Source organism: Dreissena polymorpha, chromosome 12 (genome assembly GCF_020536995.1).
Source record: "Dreissena polymorpha isolate Duluth1 chromosome 12, UMN_Dpol_1.0, whole genome shotgun sequence".
In the NCBI taxonomy this organism is placed as follows: Eukaryota; Metazoa; Mollusca; class Bivalvia; order Myida; family Dreissenidae; genus Dreissena; species Dreissena polymorpha.
The window spans coordinates 66,455,402-66,472,872 of record NC_068366.1 but is presented as its reverse complement, the minus strand read 5'-3'; the positions used below and the strand labels follow the sequence as shown (position 1 = coordinate 66,472,872).

The 17,471-nt window shown below is 35.4% G+C and overlaps 1 long non-coding RNA gene across 1 annotated transcript; it reads right to left on the bottom strand.

Moving 5' to 3' along the window:
- LOC127852256 (uncharacterized) lies at positions 1-7,195 on the bottom strand. The gene is made up of 4 exons (XR_008036150.1): positions 6,926-7,195; positions 3,934-4,267; positions 3,541-3,646; positions 1-3,315 (listed from the first exon to the last, which is right to left on the bottom strand). It is a non-coding gene; the product is annotated as an uncharacterized LOC127852256 (long non-coding RNA).
- Between the last annotated feature and the right edge of the window lie 10,276 nt (positions 7,196-17,471).

Here is a 17,471-nt window from a genome sequence, read left to right as displayed (position 1 = left end):
TTAAGTGTTTTGCATTTGACAACTCGTATTTGTACTCAATGTTGATACTAAAAAATAATATGACATGTCATTTAATTTAACGCCGTGGTTGTGTTGCTATCGTAAACTATATAGGTAAAACATGAATGAGTTTTACACCTATGAAAATTAAACTTCATAATAATGAAACCCCATAAAACGTATCGCCCGAATAAATCGTGTCAGCCTTTGCGAGGCATTCGTTCAAGGCTAATAACACATTTCCAGTACATAATTAACAATTAAATGCTTAACAGTTTAACAAAGACAAATAATAAATACACCCAAAGCAAGAAAGTCATGTCTTCAGATCGCTCACTCGACCACTCGATTACAACCAATGGGCATGATTTTCACCAATTACAAGATGTTTCGTACAAAACAAAACCCCATTGCAATGTGTTTATGAAATAATTGTAATTGTTATTTTGATTAAAGAGTTTTCCCTAACCATTTCACCTCCTTGTCAATTGCCAGTTTTGAGTTCCAAGGAACGATTTCTAATGTTGAGTGGAACATATTTTTATGACACATAAACATACAAAAAATATTGTCGTTGTAGTTTCAGAAAAAAAGTGATTAAGCTATTTTGTTAAATAAGTTAATTTGAACCATTTAACAACATGAACGTGATAAATTGTGATACATATGATCCAAATATCTAGAAATACTTAGTTGAGTATTACTGCAGACTATTAAATACTAAACATGATAAGTCGAGTCACTATTGCTCGAGATATTGTTTAAGTCAGTTTTCTAGAATAAACTCATATGTCTGTATGAATATTATCATTTTATTTTAAAATACATGCGCGAATCCGAGCAGAATAGTATAAGGAATATACCAATATATCACAGAGGGCCCCTTCACTTAATAGTGACCTCCGAGTCAGACCGCAAACGTTAACGGACGAAGTTCTTTCTGAGTTGTACTGTTTCTCATATTGAATGCAAGTTTATAAATAATCATAACATCTGATGGAAAGTGCGTACAATTGCAATGATCATATTAAAGCTGGTTGATGCTATTTTACTTTGAGCACCTAACAAATGCCACGACCTCAATCCAGTAACATCATTTCCTTTAAACCTATTTACTTTAGCTCGATTGCATAGAAAGCCCAAGGCATTGAAACGCTCTTGAGTCCGTTTCCTGGGACAAGAACCAGTACTTGGTGGGGTTTTTAAGAACGCTCCCATAGTGAGTATTAAACCCGTGACATACCAATCGCTAGGCGGACACCATTTCCACTACGTCACGGCGAGTAACATTATTTACTCTGTATAGTAAATTAGTTTCATATTACGTGCGGTACTATAACAGGTCGTGTATATGAACCGCGTATCGTTTTCTTAATACATGACTTTCAACACTGCGCATTTAGATATCAGACAGATTTTCTTTTATCTTTAAATCGTGTAATTTCAAAGAGAAAATGACAAGAATATGATTTTTAAGACATAAAATACATTTTGATCATAAACATTCAATTCAAAATTTAAGCTTATATTAAAGACAGTTTATATAACGATAAATATTATCAAACTCGAGTTTAATTTGCAAACAAAACCAGGAACAAAGCACATTATTATTCGCATTTGAGACAAGAATCAGTTTTTTAAAGCAACACGGTAAATAAATCGAAAACAATATACACGTATGACATAAATATTAACAATCAAATTCGTTGAATTGACATCCCCCACCAATATGCTTCTGGACACAAAAGTGTTATATTTGACACTCAAAATCATTTTTTTCAAGATACAAAGGGCCATAAATTCGTTATTTATAGATGATGTACAATGCCATTTGGCGTGCATCATCATCTTATCCACATATATACTCATACCAAGCGTCAATGAAATCGGCCAAAGCACTTCCAAGATATGGCTCTGAACAGACGGACGGAAAGACGGACGGACAACGGCAAAACAATATCCCTCCGCCTATGGCGGGGGATAATTAAGAAAACTCCACACTGAGTTACACTGTCAATACAGGCCATGTAAAACAAGTGGTTGTTTTAGCTGTTTAAGATACTTGACTCATCAATCTTGACTCAGATGTACACATCATACATGTTAAATATTGTATATTACTTTATTATTACTTGTTTGTTTTAAAAAAAAACAACAGAACGCTGATGAATAAAACCTAGAATACAAGTTTAGAAGACTTTGAACAAGAAAATAAAAGAAACTAGTATGTTATATAATTGCAAATATTGTTTTACTGGACAACAGAAACTAGTTCATGTACACAGGCTATGTACACTATTGAGAAAACCACACACATATCTGCAGACTCGTTCTTACGACACCTAGACACAACTACGGCAGTGAAACGAATATAAATAAATGTATCGGTATCGGCGTAAACTTGTTCGTTGTGAATTTAATTGAAGTAAACAATGGTTGGTTTATGTTGACATTTAAAAGGTGTTAATCAAGCTTGATTAACCGTCCTCGTTCTTATTCATATATTGGTTTTAAATTGCAATAATAAATGTTGGCATTAAAATCATATTCAACCGCATACATACATAAAAATGGTAATCATACTATATTAAACCAATACAGACAACCAAAGAAGGGCCTCCGTGTATTAAATTGTAAATACATTGTACAACAATTTTAAACGAACACCAGCGGAAGACGGAAAGAAGGGATATACAGATAAACCATTTGCCTCTTTACAAATAACACAATGGAATATCGTCTTTTTTGTATTGAAACGAAGTCCGTCTTTTGTTGCTTTGTTGGTGTTTGTTTAATTTAACATTGTACTTCCTTATCTTTCAATAAACAAATAACCCAAATCACGTCATTAAACTACTAAACAGTAAAACAAACATTATAAAGAATAAATTTCAAATACAATCATGTTTGAATCAAACTGATATTCGCATTAATGTTTTTTATTTGCCATTGGCAACTCGTTGACGTTGATAAGACCCTATGCATCTAAAATGTATTTGCCAATAAGCTCCAATTAAAAGAATTACTAAGTACTAAGAATTACTACTAAGTAACGGTTTGAAATATAAAATGTTGGTCTCCATTTTTGTGAACTCCAGGCTGTAGTTAATTGACGTGAAAATTGAACAAAATCCTAAAACAATTCCAGGATTAGTTGTTCTTAGATGGCCGTGGAGAAATAACGATAAATTGCTCTTCTACATTATAGTATATACCCAAGGAATGTCCAAAACTTTCTTACATATCAGATGTGCTGTCTCCTGTTTGTTCCAGTAATCGCTCAACATCTCCGCGTTTCTGTCCGGTTTCGACATACTACAATATAAGATATTGCATCAGTTCCACCCGTTACAGACAGTTCGTAACAAAATTTACGTCAATATTAACACAATATTTCTCATTGCACTTTTTAGTTTTGGTTTTCTTAACACCATTCGATGATTTAAGACTAAGATACTTTTTGATATGCATTTATTATATAACTGTAAATGAATTGTGTTTAAGAGAGTGTGAATACTATAATAATACATGACCGATTACCTTGTGGGCCTGCAGTAAATGATTATGGTCAAGACGGAAGCTTTGCCAGTGAACACACTCACAAAAATTAGCGTCAAGATGATAATCTTTTCCATTTGCGGATGTCCTAAATTACATCAACTAACTAGTGACTTCGTATAAAATTCTATTCACATAAAGTTATTGTCTTAAAAATTGTTAAAATTTCGTTGAAATAACCTGTATTGACAATTTTAAAGGAAATTCAAAAATATACGCTCCGATATATCACAAAAGCCATATAACATTAATTCAGCGTGTTTAATATCTACTTGCAATATACGATACATGAACACAATTAAAACCCAGCACTTCACATGACATTTATTACAGCTGTGGTAAAAAACATTTCCTTAGCCTTTCACTTATACTTACCGTCACTCCCCGAAGGAAGTATAGTGTTGTTTCCAGTAGAAAGTATTGTGTTATTTCCTGTAGAAAATATTGTGTTGTTTCCTGTAGAAAATATTGTGTTGTTTCCCGTAGAAAGTATTGTGTCGTTTGAAACTCTATGTGCGACACTGACGTCATCATTCGTTTCCAGATTGCGTTGTGTGCTTTCTTCTGACGTAGAGAAAAGCGTAACGGTAAAGTCACGACGCTTTATACAATTCAGTGAGTGACTCTTGTCCAACGTACGTCATTACGTCATGAACTGATTCTTCAACATTAGACCATGACACAATGTCGCTAAATAGTCTTAAGACAGCTGATATAAACAATAATGCAATTATGTTGTGAAATGTTGCTGCGAAATAAATTGTGCATCAAAATGATTATTCTTTTGCTAATACAAAAATGAATATAATATGATAATAATAGGAGGACTAAAATAACAATTTGTGTATTGCGACTGCTTAAATAAAATTGATGATATCACAATATGTGTCATCTTCGGATTTTGTTTAAAGGGGCCGTCCAACAGATTTTGGCATGTATTGAAGCTTGTAATTAAATGCTTTATATTGATAAACTTTATATTGATAAATTTAAACATTTGAAATAACAAATCTCCAGTAAATAAAACAAGAATACAATTTAAAACAAGGAATAAAGTAACCCTCAACAGGGCTGGGACCACGGAGTCCTGGAGTAAAAAGTCTTCCGCCTAGACCACTCGACCATCCATGTTAATTTTTAGAGCGGATGAATTTTTTACCTACATGTATATAAGCAATCCTCGTAGTATCCCAAAATAAAACGACAACAACAGAACTTTCCAAATTAAACAATCGTTTCGCGTCGCACGACTCTTTATGATTTTCAGGTTTTCAAATCATCAAAAGATGCATATAATAGATATTTTAGAGCATGGTAAATAGTCAGAATAACTATTTCCTAAAAAATATCATAACTTAAACGTAAATTTGCGAATCTGAAACAACTTTTTATAATTTAGTCAATTTACCATCTGTTGGACGGCCCCTTTAAATACTCAACACTTATCGGCCTAATCATTATAATTATCGGTCGAAACGGCCGTTTCAACTTTACAATACACATTTATAAGCACCACCATAATCACTACTACGATATCAAATTTATACTCGCATAATGTGTCAATCATATAATAGATAGACAAGCACTGAAATACGTGATAATTTGTGTTTGTCCATTATATTCATAAAAACAAAAACAAAAATTACCCTGTACGCAAACTGAAGGATATTTTTCAGAATATTTGTTTTTTCTTGCTTTCAAATCATGGTCGAGCAAATAATGTATGAGATAAGAGTTATCTCTCAAATTAGAACCTTTGCAACCGGTCATTTCACCGGCGAGCAACGATGATATATCAGATATTACGATCAAATTCACACAAACAATATCATCTGTAGCAATGTTCGTGTTCTGTAAATACAAAAAGATGCCTAAAATAGTTTTAACAAATGTAACGAAATCTTTACATGCGAACATTTCAAAATATTGTTCAAAAATATTTAAAAAAATCACTATCCCATAAGTGACGGTTCGAGTTCAACTATAAGCGATCACCTATTAGATTCGGATATTTCTGAGATTGAGAAACAAAAAAAAACCCTATTAATCAGAAAAATAACAACAAAAGCCTCGGCCCTGATCAGCTTCAATCATAGCTATTTCAACACACTGCCGATATAATTATACCATTTCTTAAACATATTTAAAATCGAGTATTCAAAACGCATGAATATCCACAGGAATGGGGAAAGGGGATTATCACTCCGATATGTAAACAAGGGGATGCAAACGATGCAAATATTATAGAGGAATAACACTAACCAACATCATCGCAACACATTATTCCCAAATACTATTGAATAGGTTAAAAGAATGGTCAAATTACAATAAAAAAATCACCTCGAATCAATTTGGATTTCAAAAAGGAAATTCGATATCCGAATGTATTTTTATTTTGCAATCAATTATAACAAAAACGCTGAGTGAAAAAGAAAAACTGTATTGCGTCTTTATAGATTTTCAACAATTTTTGACCGCATAGGCCATGAGATTCTATGGCACAAATTGATGAACGAAAAAGTGCGTAATCATTTTATCGAGTCCCTGAAAGCTATGTACAATTAATATAATACAGTCAAACTGTGTGTAAAATTAAATGCAGAGTTTTCCCCTTCCTTTAGTTACAACACCGGCGTGAAACAATTAGACCCGAGCTCTCCTCTATTAGCAATGTTATTTCTCAATGATTTGATTGACAATATAACTTCAGACAGACCCGGAATTATAACCTTGGAAAATATTAGGCTATTTCTAATATTATACGCTGATGACATGATTCTGTTTGCCAAATCACCAGAATGTCTCGACTTATGTTAAAAGAAGTCGATAATTATTGTAACTTATGGGGCTTAAAAATAAATGTCTCCAAGACATAAGCAATGATAATCGAAAACGGATGGTCACGTAGTATTGATCTATCTATGTATAACACAAAGATAGAATTCGTCCTGATAATCGAAAACGGATGGTCACGTAGTATTGATCTATCTATGTATAACACAAAGATAGAATTCGTTGATTCCTTTAAATATCTCGGTGCAGTTTTATTTAAGAATGGCAATTTATTCAGAACACAGAAAATACTCGCACAACACGCCTCGTCCTCGTTACATAAACTGTTCCAAATATTTGAACAATTTGAATTTCCAGTATCGCAAAAAGCTAAACTATTCAACATATTAGTTGGATCTATACTACATTACTGCGCTGAAATATGGGGCTCTAACCAATATTCACTATTAACTTTGAAGTTTATATAAATATTTCAAATTAATTAAACTGCAACTCGCTTTTGTAACTTTCAAAACTAAATTCGCCTCATGTATCAAATGTACGTACACGACACGCTTTACACAGTACACCTTACCCTTGGTGAAATGAAACTGCATCAGCTATCACTCTCAGATTGACAACTTCACACTTGACCCTACTGTTGACTTAAAAAAAACAGAATTCGTGACGCATTTTCCATTCGCTCTCAAAAAGCACTTGTACGTGTGATCATGAGCAATATTCAGGTAAGTTGTGGTTGTTATCCATCAGAACACATTTATTCACAAAATTTAACGATATTCCGATTTAACTTTTTAGTCTTTTAGCTAATTTTAAACGTATTTACACCTCGTCTGCTCGCAATTTGCCGATATCCCGAAAGGTTACATATCACTATATAAAGTTTAGGCCAAAAACCACAAAATCTAATACTGTTGGATTTTCGTACCAACATTTTTTCGTAACAAATCTTGCAGATTCGAAATCAACAAAAAACGAGACATTGATACAATAATTTAATTAACAATTTTAATTATTTAAATGATATCAACCAGAGATTAAAAGACAAATTTATCCAAAATTGGCATGATACAATATTTAACCAACCGTAATTGGAATACTATAGAATGTTTAAGACTGAATTCGCATATGAAAAATATTTAGACTGCATCAATACTAAGAATCAGACACAATATTTATCAAGATTTAGACTTAGCGCCCATAAACTTGAAATAGAAACTGGTAGAAACAATAACATGCCAAGAGACCAACGCACATGTAGACTATGTAGACTATGTAAGACTTGTAACTCAAACGTTGTTGAATCTGAATACACCTTCTTTCTAACTTGTCCAATATCACTTTGTAATTTTATATACGTAAATATTCGTGTAAGGGGATGACAGTGTTTTAGTATTACTTATTGTGTAACTAGTATTTTATGTGCAAATAAATGACGTGAAGTGTTTTGTATCTCCACACAATACCATATACCTTATATATTTATATATATATATATATATATATATATATATATATATATATATATATATATATATATATATATATATATATATATATATATATATATATATATATATATATATATACATTGTACTTACATCATTTACATGCTTCTGCTAGCGGCTTAGCTAAGAAAAACAATGACTTACACATTAATAAGCTCATATGATAACTGATAATCTATGTTTTATTGTATGTGCTATTTGAATATTTAAATAAAAAAAATAGGGATATAACATTTGTTTATTTGCATTCAAATTGTAACTATACAGCTACAAACTAAGTGTATGCAGTTTAGGCTGTGATTTATGAATTGCGACCAAATTTTAAAAACTATTTGACAATAGTTTGCGAAAGAAAATTAGAACCCTGCAAGATACCTGTATTAATGAAATATTTTAATTGCAAAACAAGTATGCTGCCATTCTGTTCCACATAATAATACATTGATAATTTAAAAAATCCTGTCAATCAAAATTTATAATACACATCACATTATTTTGATTATGTGAAAGGGGCCGTCCAACAGATTCGGCATGTATTGAAGCTTGTCATTAAAGGCTTTTACTGCTTTATATTGAAACATTAAAAAATTTGAACCAAAGATCTCCAGTAAAAAAAAACAATTTAAAAAAAGGAAAAAAGTAACCCTCAACAAACAACAGGGCTCGAACCACTGATCCCTGGAGTTCTGGAGTAAAAAGCAACCCGCCTAGACCACTCGACCATCCACGCTCATGTGAAGAGCGTTTGTATTTTTGTCCTATACAAGCAATCTTCGTAGTTTCCCAAAATATTGTTTCGCGTCGATACGACGCTTTATCTGCTGGCGGCCCCTTTAAATCAGTGTATGCTAAAATCAACTGCTTTAGCAAGCTTAAAGGCCTTTTCACGGATTTTTGCATGTTTTGAAGTTTGTCTTTAAATGCTTTATATTGATAATTGTAAACATTGAAAATAAAAAGCTCCAGTAAAAAAATGAGAATAAAATGTAAAAAAGAAAAAAGTAACCCTCAACTGGGCTAGAACCACTAGCTCCTGGAGTCCTGGTGGAAAAGTATATACTATTTATACCACTCGGCCATCCGCGCAAACGCAATGTAGAAAGTATTTTATACTTTATATAAGCAATCCTCGTAGTTTCACAAAATATAACGAAAACAACAGAACTCTCCAAATTATTCAATCGTTTCGCGTTGCAACGCTTTTGTAACTTTAAGGTTTTTAAATCGTCAACATATGCATATATTGGCTATTTAAGAGCATGGTAAATGTTCAGTATTACTTTTTCCTCGCAAATATCATAACTAAAACGAAAATGTGTGAATCTGGAACAACGTTTTTTAATTTTGTCAAAATTTTGTCAATTTACCAAACGTTAAAAGGCCCCTTTAAGTTGACTTTAGACATTTGATGAAACAAACTGTGTCCTGGGTAGGACCAGTACTTGGTGTGTTTATGAAAATCTTAAGAACGCTCACACTTAAGGGATCAATACAAAGACCTCCAAGTGACTAAGGAGACACCATATCCACTATACCGCAGCCACCGAACCAGCTTTAAAGGGATCTTTTCACGTTTTGGTAAATTGCCAAAATTGAAAAAAGTTGTTTCAGATTCGCAAATTTTCGTTTTATTGATATTTGTGAGGAAACAGTAATACTGAACATTTACCATGGTCTAATAAAGCCAGAATAGGCATCTTTTGACGATTTAAAAATCTGAAAATTATAAAGCGTTGCAACGCGAAACGTTTGAATAATTTGGAGAGTTCTGTTGTTGTCGTTTAATTTTGTGAAACTACGAAGACTACTTATATTAAGTATAAAATACGTCATTCTTAAGCGCTTGGCAGGATGGCCGAGCGGTCTAGTTGGTTTTTACTCCAGGACTTCGGGGGTCAATCGTTCGAGCCCTGATGCGGGCTACTTTTTTCATTTTTTAATTTTATTATCGTTTTTTACTGGAGTTTTTATAGATCCAATGTAAACATTTATCAATATAAATCAAAGAATGACATACTTCTAAAAATGCCGAAATCTGTGAAAAGGCCACTTCAATGTTAACATGCGTGAATGGAACACCGACTGCTGTTTTTCGGAGTGAAATCAAATTGTGTTTACGAGTTGCTCACCACTCAACGATGCTTTCCTTGGTTTGATCAATCCATTATTGGTTCTTACTCACATCAAAACCTCAAACTTCGACCTACGCCCCATATTTGTAGAAATTTTTGACTTCTTTTTCAACCAGCCAAGTGACGTCACAACCGGAAGTCCAATTTATTTACATCCGAATTCATGTACCTATCCGATTTGAGTCAAGAAAATAAACTTTGCCTTGTTGTCATCGTATTTCATCGTACTTCTGTTGACAATCAGCCATTTGCACATTGTCTACACCACACACCGGCCTACACCATGCCCTCAAATTACATTTTACCCTGGCGTTTTCAGCATGAGCCGCTCTACGTTCAATAAACATGCATTATGTTCAGCTCTGAAGAAATGTATGTTCGGACATTTTCTGTATCTTTTTTCGTTGCTGCTTTTGAATGCATCTGACTGTAATCCGAATCCAGGTCTAAGATCAGTGAAATTCCCATGCGGGGAGTGTGGAAGAGCCTGCGTCTGGTCAAAGACTGTCAAATCTATTCAGTGTACAAACTGCGAAAAATTGTATTATAAAAACTGTCTTCAAATGCCTACACTATTTTATGATGCACTAGATGGAACTGGCATCACATGGACCTGCTGCCAATGCGGGGTCCCGAACTTTAACACAAGCCTATTTATGGACTTTGAAGCATCTACATCCTGCTCGGCACCGTCCTCAACATCATTCTCTTCAATCAACACCGACAGCTCTGGGTCTCCACAACATGCATCATCGCCTACCACTAGTCGTCGCAAGGAGCCAACTACCAAGAAGAAACTGCGAGTACTGATCATCAACTTTCAGAGCATGCGAGCTAAAAGGGAAGCATTCTGGGCACTACTCGAACAGTCGGATCCAGACATTGCCCTTGCCAGTGAGACCTAGATGAACCCTAGCATCGCCGAAAGGGAAGTTCTGCCTGACAACTATAGCTTTGTTAGCCGCCGTGATCGACCAGACCAGATATGGTGGCGTGGCGACTATAGCAAAACAAGACATGGAAGCCACTGAAGTACTTAATAGCGAAACTTCAGAGTTTGTTGCTGCATCTCTCAACACAACTACTTCGAAGACGCCAATTATCATCGGCTGCCTTTACCGACAGACAAACAACGATACAGTGCATACAACTAACCTCAGTAACGAGATCAAGAAACTTTACCTACAGTACAAGAATAACCCCATCTGGCTTGGTGGTGATGCAAACCTTCCTGATATAGACTGGTCGACAGATATCATCCAGACCTGGACACCAAAATACTCTTTCCCCATCAACCAGACATTTATCGACACATTTAACGACATTGGCTGTGAACAAATAGTAAATTTTTCCACTCGAAAAAACAACTCCCTTGATATCTTTTGCACCAACAGACCAACTTTGGTAGATAGATGCTCTCCATTCCTGGTATAAGTGACCATGACCTAGTTTTTGTGGATTCCAACATCATCCCTAGACGGCAGAAACCAGTCCAACGCCGTATCTATTTGTGGCAAAAAAGGCAAACATACCGGCCATTAATGAAGACGTCAGCTCATTTTCCCAACATTTCACAGACGAACACAAGTACTGCCATCAACACCCTGTGGACTTTATTCAAGAATAAGTGCTCGAGTACCTTCTAAGATGACATCAACCAGATTTAGTCAACCCTGGGCGAACCGGGTTGTCAGACGTCTGGCTAGAAGGAAGAAGAGAGCATATAAGAAAGCCAGGAAATCCAGAAACCAATCAGACTGGGACATCTACAGGAGCATTCAGAAACAGAACCAGCAGAAATACCGTGAAGCCAGGAACGAGTATGTTCGAAACATGGTCAGCGAGTCTGGTACCAACAATAAGAAGCTCTACTCATACGTGAAGTGCATGAAGAGCGACAGCTCGGGGGTAGCACAGCATCCCTTAAGAAAGATGGCACCACTCACTCCGACCCAAGCACCAAAGCCGAGATTCTCAACAGCCAGTTCTCCTCCGTATTTACTGAAGATGATATTACGAACCTTCCTAACATGGGCCCAAGTCACCAAGAAGCAGCACCTCCACTGCATATCCACGAGAAGAGCGTGAAGAAACTCCTTGAGAATCTAACCCCACACAAGGCTACAGGTCCTGATCAGATCTCCTCCAGATTTTTAAAGGAAGTGGCCACAGCCATATCACCAATGCTGACCCTGATTGTCCAAGCTTCTCACGACCAGAGCCAGGTGCCAGAAGCCTGGAAGAGCGCACTTGTCACACCGCTATTTAAGAAGTGAGACAAGAGTAACCCATCCAATTATCGACCAGTCTCGCTGACATCAATCTGCTGCAAGATTATGGAACACATTATCCATAGCCACGTGATGTGTTTTCTCGACGCCAACAATCTCCTCACCGATCAACAGCATGGCTTCCGGAAGAAGAGATCCTGCGAGTCGCAACTAATCACCACTGTCCAGGAGCTTGCAGCAGGCCTGAACAACAAACAACAAATAGATGCAATACTGCTTGACTTCTCCAAGGCTTTTGACAAGGTCCCCCATCGACGTCTATCAGCCAAGCTCCACCACTACGGGATCAGGGGCAAGACTCTGGGATGGATTGAAAGTTTCCTTGCACACCGACAACAACAGGTGGTACTCAACGGTAAGACATCTTCTCCAGCACAAGTGACATCAGGCGTCCCACAAGGCACAGTCTTAGGACCCCTCCTGTTTCTAGTCTACATCAACGACTTGCCATGTAGAGCCTCATCCACTGCACGCCTCTTCGCAGATGACTGCCTTTTATACAGGACCATCGGCTCCGCTGAGGATTGCTGTCCACTACAAGAGGATCTGGACCGCCTACAAGACTAGTAGCAGGACTGGCAAATGATGTTCAACCCAGACAAGTGCGAGATGATTCGCATCACCAACAAGCGAAAGTCATAGACATGCCTTACTCCATCCACGGCCAAACACTGAAGCAGACAAAGAATGCAAAGTATCTGGGTGTTACGATCGACAACACACTCTCCTGGAACAGCCATATCGACTCAACAGCAAAGAAGGCGAACTCAACAACTGCCTTTCTCCGCCGAAACCTATCTAACTGCCCACGTAACATCAAGGCAACATGTTACAAGACACTGGTCAGACCCCAGCTCGAGTATGCGTTGTCAGTAGGGGACTCACACACAAAGGCCAACTTCAGCAAGCTCGAGAACTGCCAACGGAGAGCAGCCAGGTTCTGCACAGGCGACTATCGCAATACCAGCAGCGTCACTGCTGTGATGAATCAACTGAGCTGGAACACCTTAGACTCCCGCCGCCAATATACCAAAGCAGTCATGATGTACAGAGTCATCAACAACCTAGTAGATATCCGAGCCCATCACATACTGATCCCTACTAGAGTACACACCAGGGGTCACGCCAACAGATATTTACAACCATTCACCAGCGTAAATGCCTACAAGTTCTCCTTCTTCCCCTCCGGAATCCGACTTTGGAACAGCCTACCAGAAGGAGTTATGTCAGCCCCGTCCCTAGAGGTCTTCCAGACAAGGATGGGTGCGCTACATGAGTAACTCTGGAGAAAGATGATTTTAACCTGATTTTAACTGCACTGATGTTCCCTTCACTCATATACATATTCACAAGTGTGCGACGATGCTCCAGAGGAGCCCAGCATTTAATCCGGAAGAAGAAAAAATTCATGCGGCTAGAAAACACACAAAATTATAAGATGATAGATCTTAAAGCTAGGAACATGTTACTTGTTTGAAGATTGAATTTTTTTATGCATTTCTTTATTATTGAAACAATTATAATACCGGCAAAAGCCCGCGAAGCGGGCATCGACCGTTTATACATATGGAAATTTAGACCATAAAATTACATAAGAATACCATAAAGGGATGCGTCTCAAAAAAATTTGCCACGCGACATATATTCTCGCGATGCTATTTATGACCTTGAACAAATAAAAAAAACTTTGACATATGCTAAATCACATGTAAATACATACTTCAGGAAAAATTATATCAATGACATCATATTTGTGTAGCGAATTGCACTAAATATTCTCGCATTATTTGTTTTTCTTTGCAACCGTTCCAGAATAATGTCATTACTCAATTATCTCCCCTGAATACTCATCTTCAGCCGAAGACTGGTTCACTACATATAGTGACAGTCTTTACCAAACACAACTTAGGTGAACATAACCCGTCTTTAATATATTGCCGAATCTCAGATTTCTATCGAATTTATTTGCTTTGATCTTTTCGATATCTTATTGTTATTATTATCCTGACAAATCACAAACGCTTGTTAAAAAATTATTTGTTTTAAACATTATAGTTGGCATCTCTAGTCTTCCAGTATTCTCGCGGTATTTCAATAACGACACCTTACTGTTTATTTGTCAGAATTTGTGACGCATTTTCCATTCGCTCTCAGAAAGAAGTTTTACGTGTGATCATGAGCAATATTCTGGTAAGTTGTCGTTGTTATCCACCAGAAACACATTTATTCACAAAATTTAAAATAGTCTTTTAGCTTTAATTTTTAACGTATTTACACCTCGTCTTCTCGCACTTTACCGATATCCAAAAAGGTTACATATCACTATGATTAGTTTAGGCCTAAAACCACAAAATCCGAAACCGTTGGATTTTCGTACCACAATCTTACGTAAAAAATCTTCCAGATTCGAAATCAACAAAAAACAAGACATTTATAAATAGTCTGCATTATTGATCAAATTTTAAGATATTTGTTGGTTTTCCGTTTTTAGAAGCTGTTCTGCGAAGGCAAGAGCTGGGCATTATACAAGCCATTCTATCCAGCAAAACTGACAGTTTTGGTTTATAGAAATCAACAAAGGAGGGATTCCTGAACTATCAAAATTTCCAAGCTATACACACAGTTATTATCTGTGGTGATCTTTATTGGTTCTGTTGGTTTACTTGGATGGAACATGTGTGAACTTTTATAGAACTTTGAAAAGTCTATATATGTCTATCTATAAACAAAAATCAGCTATGGTCTAATAAGATCAGATGTGCAAACAATGTCAAAGGGTTGTTAAATTAACAATTTGAAGGCAATTATGCTGAAAAAAAATATGAAAGTTCCCGTGCAAATTGTGTCTGTATATCGACAAGTGTCTGCCAATAAATGTCAAACTAGTAATACAAAACGTACCACAAGTATGTAAAAGCACTAAGTACATGTGGTCATTTTTAGTAAGATTTTAAACATATTTTTTATGTAATTTTATACAGTAGCAAATAGCTTGTTTAGTAAATGCATAATGAAATTGATATGATTTCCGTTCTAATGTGTAATTAATAAATTGGTTGTAACTTGTTAATCCATGATAAATGTTTTATTGCTAGTACAGACCAACAATGTTAATTTTGTAAAAGGTAATACAATAACACCACTTTGTAATTTCATATACTAGTACGTAAATATTCTTGTACTGTAGGTGATGACAGTGTTTTAGTATTACTTATTTTGTAACTATTATTTTATGTGCAAATAATTGATGTGAAGTGTTTTGTATCTCCACACAATAACACATACCAATTTATATATGTACTGTGTTATGTGTTATTTGAATGATTAAATAAAAAATATGAATGATATAACATGATGCATTCTAATTTTTGCATTCAAATTGTAACTATAGAGCTAAGTGTATGCAGTTTAGACTGTGATTTTAGAATTGCTACAAGATGGCTAGTTTTTTAGTGGCGACAAAATTTAAACTTTTCAACAATAGTTTGCGAAAGAAAATTAGAAACCTGCAAGATACCTGTATTTATTAAATATGTTAATTGCGAAACAGGTAAATTGTTGTTATGCTGTAACACATAATTATACATTGATAATAAATAAGAAGACAATTAGTGGTGTTAACGTTTCCCAACAGTAGAAATCATTCTTCTGATGAAGTCAGTGATATACAGACGAAAGCTCCAGGTATGGCTTTCAATACGTAGTGTGTGTTACTTGACAGTCTAAAACTTATTGGATTTAAAAAAAATCCTGTCAAATTTGTCAATCAAAATTGATTTGACACATCACACGATTTTGATTATTTTAAATCAGTGTACTGTATGCTAAATGCAACTGCTTAGGCAAGCTGTCAAGTTGAATTGAGATATTTGATGAAACAAACTGTTTCCTGGGTAGGACCAGTACTTAGTGTCCATATGACGTACCATGACGTCGAAAGTCTACTAGACCTACTAGGTAGAACGAGAAATGTACTTCGACGTACAATTTTCACCGACCCATGAGTGTTAGCCAATCAGAAGACACCTTACAACTGTTGCTTTTAGAGATATTTGACATTGAACAATATTACTATGATTATTTATACCGAATTATGCGACTATCGACCGCTTACTCATAGATATTGTGCGTATTTATTAAACATTATTATTATTATAATTTATACCAAATTATGCGACTATCGATCGCTAACTCATAGATATTGTGCCTATTTATTGACCTGGCGTGGCGGAATTAACCTCTGACTTATGCAAGTTATGGTTATCACAAAATACGACCAACGGGGAGGTTATTATACATTATTTTTCCCGTTAATGCTTGGTCACTGTTTGGTTTACGTTGGGAATTTCCTACACAGTAATGCGGTGGACGGTCGTGATACTCCGCCCCGCATAATCAATAAATACTCACAATATGCTGAATAATTTTAATTTTAAAAAGGTAACAACTGAATCTTCTTCAAATTTGTATATAATCTAGTTCAATGCATTAAATACTTGAAACTTCTATGCGTTGTTGTTTTTTGCCATTCTGATATTTTTATTCATTTTGTCCTCAATTAAAAAAGGGATTTTAAACATTTATTATAAATAAATCTGAAGGAAAAGCGGCTCAAGAGAATAGTTTTTTGATTGGCTGTTCAGAAAATGTGTACATCGAAGTACAAACATGTATGTCGAAGTACAAATTGTACTTTGACGTACAAATATATACTTCGACGTGTATTTTATATTTATGTCGACGTACAATTATTGTACTTCGACGTACATTTCTCTTTTTACCTTGTAGGTCTTCTTGACTTTCAACCCAAATGGTAAGCCATAGTATGTCTTTAGGGTTATCTAAAGAATGCTCCCACTTAAGGGATCAATACAGAGACCTCCCTGTGACTAAGCCAGTTAGCAGACACCCCATCCACTATACCACAGACACCGAACCAGCTATAAATTCCTGTGGCTAGAAAAAAAATATAATAAAAAACTTAAAAGGCTTTTGCCCGTAAATTAGGTAGCACCTATAATCATATTAATGTCCATATATTTATTTTAAAAAAACATGGTTATCAAAAAAGCTTTTGCCCGTAAATTAGGTAGCACCTATAATCATACTACATTGAATGTGTGTAGGAAATCTTTTAGTATATTGTGACCTTATAGGGTGTGTAAGTCTCGTTTACTTTCGTTTTCGAA